The sequence below is a fragment of the Harpia harpyja genome, chromosome 11, assembly GCF_026419915.1.
Source record: "Harpia harpyja isolate bHarHar1 chromosome 11, bHarHar1 primary haplotype, whole genome shotgun sequence".
Lineage (NCBI taxonomy): Eukaryota > Metazoa > Chordata > Aves > Accipitriformes > Accipitridae > Harpia > Harpia harpyja.
This window is the reverse complement of record NC_068950.1, coordinates 84,572-93,790: the sequence shown is the minus strand read 5'-3', so window position 1 is coordinate 93,790 and position 9,219 is coordinate 84,572.

Sequence of the window (9,219 nt, the reverse complement as noted above, 5' to 3'; positions counted from 1 at the left end):
GCGCTACGCCGCTCTCACTGCTGTCGCCAGGCGACCAAAAGCCAGTACTACAGCTCAAGCTCCGAGCATGCGCAGTGGCACGCTCCGCCTTGCTGACTGCTGCCGCCCGCCGACCAAAACGTGGTACTGCAGCTAGGGCTCCACGCATGCGCAGTGGTGCACCGCCGCACTCGCTGCTGCCGACCAGCAACTAAAATGCTGTACTGCAACTCGAGTGGTGCGCATGCGTAGTAGTATGACAGTGCTCCCTGCTGCCGCCTTTCGAATGAACAGTGACGAGTGGTGTCCCTCGGGGGTCCTCATTGGGACCAGTACTGTTTAATATCTTCATCAGTGACATAGACAGTGGGATTGAGTGCTCCCTCAGCAAGTTTGCAGATGACACCAAGCTGAGTGGTATGGTTGACATGCCTGAAGGACAGGATGCCATTCAGACAGACCTGGACAAGCTCAAGATGTGGGCTCATGTGAACTCCATGAGGTTCAACAGGGCCAAGTGCAAATTCCTGCACCTGGGTCAGTGCAACCCCCAGTATCCATACAGGCTGAGGGTGAAGGGATTGAGAGCTGCCCTGCAGAGAAGGACTTGGGGGTACTGGCAGATGAAAAGCTGGACATGAGCTGGCAAAGTGTGCTTGTAGACCAGAAAGCCAACCATATCCTGGGATGCATAAAAAGAAATGTGGCCAACTGGTCAAGGGAGGTGATTCTGCCCCTCTACTCCACTCTTGTGAGGCCCCACCTGGACTACTGTGTCTGGCTCTGGAGTCCTCAGTATAGGAAAGACATGGACATGTTGAAGTGGGTCCAGAAGGAGGGCCACGAAAATGATCAGAGGGAAGGAACACCTTTCCTGTGAGGAAAGGCTGAGAGACTTGGGGTTGTTCAGCCTGGAGTGCAGAAGGATCTGGGGAGACCTTATTGTGGCCTTTCAATACTTAAAGGGGGCTTAAAAGAACGATGGGGACAGACTTTTTAATAGGGCCCATTGCAATAGGACAAGGGGTGATGGTTTTAAACTAAAAGAGAGTAGATTCAGACTAGATATAAGGAAGAAATGTTTTATGACGAGGGTGGTGAAACACTGGAACAGGTTGCCCAGAGAGGTTGTAGAAGCCCCAGCCCAGGAAAAATTCAAGGTCAGGTCCAACCCAAACTATTCTATGATTCTATGATCACTGTTTTTTCTTTCTCCATCTCTTTGTCCTGAGCTTTCTCTCTTTTTCCCCCCTCAATACCTCTGGCTTGTTCCTATCTCCTTTTTTCTATCTCCTTCCTTCTTTAACCCTCTCATTCAGATTCTCTCTCGATCTGTCTGTTCTGGTCCCCACTCATCATTTTCTCTCTCTCCCTCTGTCCTGCTCCCTGACCCTGTTTTTCTTCTGCCATGTCCCTGCAGGGCTCCTCCTCCCTTTTTTATTGATTTCTCCATCTCACTGTTCTTTTCCCTGTACCTTTCTTCCTCTGCTCCTCAGTCCTTTTCCCTTATTTTATTTTTCTCTTTCTGTTCCACTGTCCTGCTCCCCATCGCTGTATTTTCATTTTCTGTATCTGCTGCTCCAGTAACGACTGCCAAAATGCGGTACTGCAGCGCCGGCACCGCACAGGTGCGCAGCAGCGCCGCGGCCGCCCTCGCTGCTGCCACCTCGCGGTCAAAATGCGGCACTGCAGCCTGGCGTTCGCGCACCGGCTCTGGCCCCTCCGGCGCGCCGTCGGCGGCCGGCGCATGCGCGGTTCCCGGGAGCAGCGTGTGGCGGCGCGCAGGACGCGGGTCTGGGCGGCAGCGGGCGAGCGCCGGGACCGCGGGTGAGGCGAGCGATCCCCTCCGGCGGGGGCGGGGGCGGGGGCGGGGGCGAGGGCGAGGGCGAGGGCGAGGGGTGCCTCCTGCCCGCTGGCCGCCCGGGGCTGGCGGGACGGGAAGCTGCGAAGCGGCCGCCGCGGCAGGCTGCCGGTCCGCCGGAGGCGAGCCGGGCCAGGGCAGCGCCGGGGAGTTCCCCGAGAGAGAGCCGGTAGAAGGGCAGAGGGGACGGAGGCGGGCACCCCCCAGGCGCGGCCAGCGGGCGCCCGCCCGAGTCGCCAGAGCTCCCCCGGCCCCGCTCGGCCCGTGCGGCTGCCCCCAGCTCCAGCCCCTCCCCTGAAGCCTGCGCTGTAGCCGCAGGCAGCCCCCGAGCCCTGTCGCGAGGGCAGCAAGCTGGCCCTGCGGTGGTCTCGAGTCTCCCTTAACGGGGGTGCCGTTAGCAGCGGCGCGGGGAACGAGCGGCGTCTGCGGAAGCCCCTGCGGAAGGAGGGGCTCCGGCCAGGGTCGAGTTGCGGTAATAACGGTCACTGCTGCCTCTTTCCTTCTCCCAGAGGCCACGCTGTGGGTGCGGTTGTCCGTTCGTCCCCTGGGGATGCCGTTGACTGCAGCAGCCTCAGGCTTGCGTGGGCTGTCTCTGCCTGGCCTCCCTCTCCTTGCGGTGCGGGAGCACAGAGGGACAGGCGGAGCGCTTACTGCCTGTGGGCGGGAGCTGCTGAAGCTGGAGAGGCCACAGAAAAGTGAAGAAGTGGAAGGCCGTCTGGCTGGCAGCTGCCTCCCGCTGCAGGCAAGAGAGCGCCTGCCTCTCCGGGTGTGGGAGCATCCCTCCTCGTAGTCCACAGCAGGTCAGACCACCAGGGTCTGTATGCATGACCAGCAGCACCATACGGCCACGTAGTGGGTGAGCGAGTGGGCGAGGCTACATGTCTAGGAGGCCTCATCTCGTAAGAGCTGTGAGACACTCACGTGTTCCGTTATGTGCAACACAGCCAAGCGGCTGGAGTTACAGAAGAGGAAGGGAGGAGAGGAGGAGAAAGAAGCATCTGAGCTGGCAAGGTCTTCTGGCAGCTCCAAGAGCAAGAGCTGTGGTGAGTCCTCCTGGGCCCTCGGGGCCCTGTCGCTCCTCTTGTGGGTCGCTCCTCTTGTGCATCCCAGTCCCTCCCTCCCCTCTCCTGGACCCCTCTCTTTTCCATGCTGCTGTGATGTTTGGGGTTTTTGGGGGGTTTTTTTTGCTTCCCTGTACCTCTCCTGTCTATTCTCTTGTCCTGCTCCCTCTTCCTCTCCCCCGCCCCTGTCTTTGTCCTGCAGCCAGTCGCTGTTTTTTCCTTTTCCATCTCCTTGTCCTGATCTGCATCCGCCTCTTCCCCCCCCCCCCAGTTTCTCTGGCCTGTTCCCTGGCGTCTTTTCCTTTCTGCGCCTGTACGTGCCGCTCTGTGCCCTGCCTTCCTATCTCTCTTCTTCCTACTTTCTCTTTCTCTCTCTATCCCTTTGTCTTGCTCGCTGTTGCTGTTTATTTTTGTCATTCTGGATCTCACTGTCCCCGTCCTCCTTCCTGTTCATCTCTTACTCTCTCTGACCCTTTGTGCTGCTTCCTGCCCCTTTTTTATTCACCCTCCCTCTCTCTGCAGGGCTCCTGATACTTCTCTTTCTAAATTCCCCACCCCCCTGTGCTTTTCACGGTCTCTGTCTTTCTCTCTCTCTCGTTGTTGTTGTTCTTGTCTGTCGCTCTGTCTTGCTTCCTGTCCCGTCGTTTCTCGCTGTATCCCTTTGTCCCGCTCCCTGCTTGTATTCGTATTCCTCTCTGTCCTGAGGACCGTCCCAGTTTTTTATCTCCGTCCTGCCGCTGTCCTGATTTGTCCTTCTCTGCCATGTTCCCTGTCCCTCTTTCTGTCTCTTTTCCTCTGTCCCTGCTGCTTATTTCTCCATCTCTGTCCAGACCCCTGTCCCTTCCCCCCGCCCCACCTTGCTGTCCCTCTGCCTTGCTTTCTTTCGCTACCTTTTCTGTCTGTCTTTCTGTGCCCCGTTCCCTCTCCCGTCCTTTCTAACTGTGTCCCCCTGTCCAGCTAGCTATCTCTTCTTTCTTTTTTCTGTTCCTCAGTATTTTTTTCTTTTTCTGTATCTCTTTCCCACTGCCCATTGCAGTCGGTTTTTTTTCCCCTCCAATGCTGGCTTGCTCTTTGTCCCTTTTTTCTCTCTCTGTCCTTCTGTCATGCTCCCTGTGTCTATTTAATCCCTTCATCTCTGTCCTGCAGCCCATCACTATTTTTTTTTTCTCTTCCGTCCCTTTGTCCTGCTCCCCGTCCTTGTGTCTCTTTCCCTTGGTTCTGCCTTCCATCCTTTTTTCCTTTCTTGCTCCATCTCTCTGTCCTGCTCCCTATCCCTCTCGCGCGCTCCCTGTTTCTGTGTCCTTCTCCTTGCCTTTCCCCACGTTCTCTGTCTTGTTCCCTTTTTGGTTTTATTGTTTTCTGGGTGGCTGGGCCCGGCTACCTGCGGGGGTGCTTCGTCTGGGGGGTTTGGGGTGGGGGCCTGGCCGTGCCGGCCATGGCGGGGAAATAAAGCCTGAAACGGCAATCACGAAGCGACGCCCTGCCTGTGCTGGGGCTGCCCTGCAGAGGCGTGGGGCCGGGCCCTCTGCAGGTCCCGAGCACTCCCCAAAACTGCGCGTGGGGCCCCGGGGGTGCAGGGCTGTGGGGTGGCTACGCTCGGCGTCGCCCATGGGTGCTGCAGGGTCAGAAATGGAGAACAAGTTTTCTGTTCCTGGGGCTTGAAAACAGGCTCGCGTGGCTGATTTTGGGGCTCAGAAACAGACTGAGCTGTGAGGCTTTGGGCCCAGAAACAGAGGTCTGGCCCTGCATTTCTGGGCCTTGAGAACAGGCTCAGCAGCTGGGTTTTTTGGCTCCCAAATGGGCACTGAGTCAGCTGGTGTGGGGGCCAAAAGCGGAAGCTGGCTTGGCTGGTTTTGCAGGTGGGTGAGAGGCAGGTCGGTGGGAGGGTGTTGGGGGCTGTGGGGGAAAGCAGGGGGTGCGCAGGTGTGACCGAAAAGGACTACTTAACTGTAAGGTTCAAGCAAACGACTTGAACTTCACTCGCAGACTTAACTGCAAGGTTCAAGCAAATGATTTATTTGAACTTCACTTACAGACTTAACACGCCACTATTGCAGGTTCTACAGATACAATGGAGGAATGCAGTATTGCAGTTTTTTAAGAGAAGAGTAGTACATTATTACAACCACAAACGATTCACAGACAACCACAAGCACCCACGTGTTTAGAAACTTAAAGCATAAACAATAGTCACTTACCCCACCAGGTAAGGGCTTTCAATCCCAGGGAAGTTACCTTGACCGGTGTCCCGATCAAGGGGGGGGGAGGGTTTCCTTTGCAAGCCAACTGTATAGTTGGAGAAATGACTCCCCCATTTCCAACCTGAATCTTAGAGTTTTTATCCCCTGACTTGTGGAATGGTGTGTATGACTATGTCTGAGTGGATTATGATACATGCCTAAATGGATTATGTATATCTGAGTGGCATTTCCCCTTATCTTTCCTTTGTTGGTCTGTGATTGTTTGAATACACAAGGTTGTCATTTGAAACTAAAGCTGAAACCCTCCAGGTTTTGGGTTTTTTTTACCTTGCTTCCTCAGCAACTGAATAGTGGTTGGATTGAGACTCAGGGCATACTGTTCGTTAAGGGATTTCAAGACTCAGTTCAGGTTTTGGTTCTTTGAATGGTGCAGCCACTGCCCTGTTTACTTCAGGGTTTATCAGACAACCCAGGGCTAAGCTGTCTACACAGCTCCCCGTGAGTCGTCTCTGCAGAGAGACAGGGCCTCAAGGCAACCGAAGGCTGGGTCACTTTTGTAACCCCGCCATGAGTTGCCTGTGTGCACTAGACATGGTGAAACTTGTTTGTGAACTATGAGACGGACAATCCACACAGCAGGGTGTGTGGACCCTCTGCAGAGATGGGGGTCTGGTTGTGTTGGACACCGAAGTTCGGGAGGCCGGCACGCAGCAGGCCGAACTCAACATCTGCGATGGTCTCTGGGGGGAAAGGTGCTTTTCAGACCGCACGTGCCCTCTCTGAGTCCAGCTCTTCCTTCTACGCTGCTCAGAATAGTTGTTAAGTAATTAATGGCACAAACTAATGAATATTTATATGGCGTATAACTCTGATGTTTAATCCTAATGCTCAAGTTTTGACAGCAATTGATATACAACTTTATCGAAAGCCCAGACCATTGCATATAGCTGGAGCTTGTAAGGAGAAGCAGCTGAAATCAGCCGGAGCTCCCTTCAGTGTGGAGCTGGGGCTTCAATGAGCCAGAACTGTAGCAAGCGGGAGCTGGAACGAGGCAGGGTGTCCGCTGTCTGGAGCGTGCATTAGCCAGAAGCAAAATTACCTGCGGCTGTAATGAGCAGGAGCCGCGATGAGCTGGAGCGTCTTTTCGCTGGAGCGTCCGTCGGCCGGACCACGCTCCCAGCACGGCCAAAGAGCGGCCAGGCGCAGGCAGGGCTGTCCGCAGCGAGCGGCTCCGAGCAGCAGGGAGGTGAGTTGTCCTTCTGCCAGCGGGGAGCCCAGCCTCTTCCCTCGGGGATGCGATCCACGCCACGCTCCTCTCTCTGCGTGGAGGGTCTCGCCTGGTCTGTTCCCGCGGGCAGAAGCGAGGTGGGGGTCCCCCAGCTCTCCTGGGGCAGCCCCCCCTGCGAGGGGGCGCGGGCGAGGTGTCGTCGTCCCCTCGGTACCGGGCAAAGGGGAGAGAAACCGGCCGGTGGGAGCTCCTGGGGTGCAGAGCCCTTCCGGCAGAATCCTCCCCTGTCTTTTCACCGTTGGCTGGGTGTGACAAGCAGGTTCATTTCTTTGTCTCCTCTTTTCCCAGTGTCACCTTCCGCGTCACATGAAGAAAATCCTGTGCGGTTAACTCCGCTTGCTGCTCAGGTAATCGCACGTATCGGGCTGGGGGAGCGGAGAGAAACATTTGCAAATTCAAGGGCACTACAGATGTTCCACGTCAAACGCACAGAAAAGGCAAATTTGCTGCTAGTGCAGAAAAGCTGATGGAAAAATTGCTGTTAACAGATCGTGCCCTGTTCCTGAACTGGTCCCTTGATATGTTTTTGTTTTAGGTGAAAGAACGAAATTTCATGTCTGGTAAATTCAGAGCTGCCTGTTAGCTTCTTTAGGGTCGAGTGTTTCTCTTCTCTCGGTTCATACTGATTTTATGGGCAAGTTGGAGATAGCCTTTTATTTTTTTTATGTATAACTGAATTTTTAGGAATATGTGGTGTCCCTGTAGTTCATTTTTGAGCACCTAGATGCCAGTAGAAATGTAGTGAGTGAAACGTGATGGAAACCGGTACTTAAACTTGATTTTTATTTGATTTTTCCCCCCCCTCATTAGAGTGTTGATGGCATGTTGTCCTGTGGCACAATCCCCATTCTGTTCAGCGGAGTCTTCAGTCTAGGACTTTTAAGTAAAAAAGTTTGTCCTTCCAAAAAAGGACTAGTCATTCATAGGACTGAGGCATAGACTTGGAGAGTCGCTTAAGTACGTGATCGGAATTAAAGCCAACTTTCAGTTAATGTTGCTGCTGTTGGTCTTTGTTTTCATTGATTTCTCTACCACTCCCTCATGGTTGGGAGCTCTGAATCGTAATTTTTTTCAGTCTCTAACACATTTCCCCCACCACCACCCAAAAAGGAGAGGCAGTGTCTAAAAGTTAATTAGTTTCCTCACAAATGTGTGAGTAAATAAAATTTGAGTTATGATGATTAAAACCATAAAAATGACACCAGTCTTGCAGATCTGGACTCTTTCTGAACAGGCATTCATCACACGCAAAAGTAGTCAGGGTACAGATCACCTGCACTTCATGCTCTGACAAGACAAAATGCTGAGGCAGGGATGAGCTCTGAAAGAAAAAAAAAAAAAGATACAGGGTCACGGTTTTGTCTTCTTGTTGTTTGTTTTTAAAGAGTGCAATATCGACTGGTGCCAGCCTGCAGAGCTCTTCTGCTGCCTTACCTCTCCTTCTCTTTCATGGCTGTTATTGTTTGGATAATTGTAGAAGAGCAATTAAGTTACTTGCCTCTGTGAATGTGCTGGTAATACCAGGAAGGCAAATGCTTGAACCAGTAGTGAATAACTTGGCTACAAGTAGAATTTCTGAAGGAAGAACAGCGGCAGCAACAGGAAGCAAATAGCAAGTTACCAAAAATTTGTGTGTGTCAAATGCATCAAAGCTTTATTGCCAAATGTTGTTTGGCAATATGTTCCAAATGGCTTTTTTTGGTAAACGTAAATTTTCAGGAAGTTCAGGGTTGTGTGTGGCAAAACACGTCCCTCTGTGTATGCGTCCTGCTATGTAAATAGCCTGGGTCAATGGTGAGTCCAGTGGCAGCGCTGTTGTTCACTACTCTCGACATTGCCATAGTAGTGTTGTGGTATTTAGACCTTAACGGACGGGCTGAGGAATGGAAGGAGAATGCCCGTTTTCTGTAAGGGCTCGGAATGCCGACCCTTTTCTCTGCCTGCTGCTCCCCTGTGTGTGAGATGAAGCTGTTTTATTTTTCTCCCTTGTTCCTGGTCTAAATATTTCTGAAGCTGTTGCTGCTGTGGGTTTGCAATTTGTGTTACTGCATTTTTGTAGCGTTCTAGTGATGGGTCGTTTCTACTGTGGCGAAACATCGAGATACGGTTTTCGGTTTTAAGCGTCAGAAACTACGTTCACTGAAACCGATCTGGCGTGTGCAGCTGTGCTCGCAGGGATGCTCGGTGGCTCCTCATCAAAACGGCAAGGTGTGTGTGTAGACATCTGTAGGGTTGCGCTCTGGGTCCGAGAGCGTTAACGTACTTTTGCTGTTGGAAGATGGAATGGAGCGTGTGCCTGTTAAATCTCAGGGAAGTCAAAAGCTAGGAGGGACCCTGAGTGGGTTTGGTGGCACAACTGCGGTTTTAAAAGATATTGACCGTTTGGAGCAACGACCTGGAAAAAATCGTTCCTTTTTTGCATTGAGGCAGTTCACAAGGACAGATGTGTTGCTGTGCTCTTAACAAAAATACTCAACTTGTGACGTAGAGGGTGAGGAAGTCTTGGCTATACTTAGGCTTGAGAAAATGTATGTAGATACCTATGTCTGTCTTCTGCATGTATCTAAGAAAGTGAGTTCTAGTGAAACTAAACCTGCTAATGAGTCAATAAGGAAAAAAAAAAGGCATGGTTGTTTAAAAAATGCAAAAGCTCTAGTGGTCTGTGTCAACAACTGTACTGAACATGATGCAAAATACTTTTTCCTTCACTCAGTTGTACTGTCTTCACAAACCTTCACAAAAAAAAAGGCAGCTTTGGATTCCTACCCAGCTTTATGCTAAAGGGTTTTTTCTTCTCTCAGCTGGATGTCAGCTGGCACCGTTTTGCTG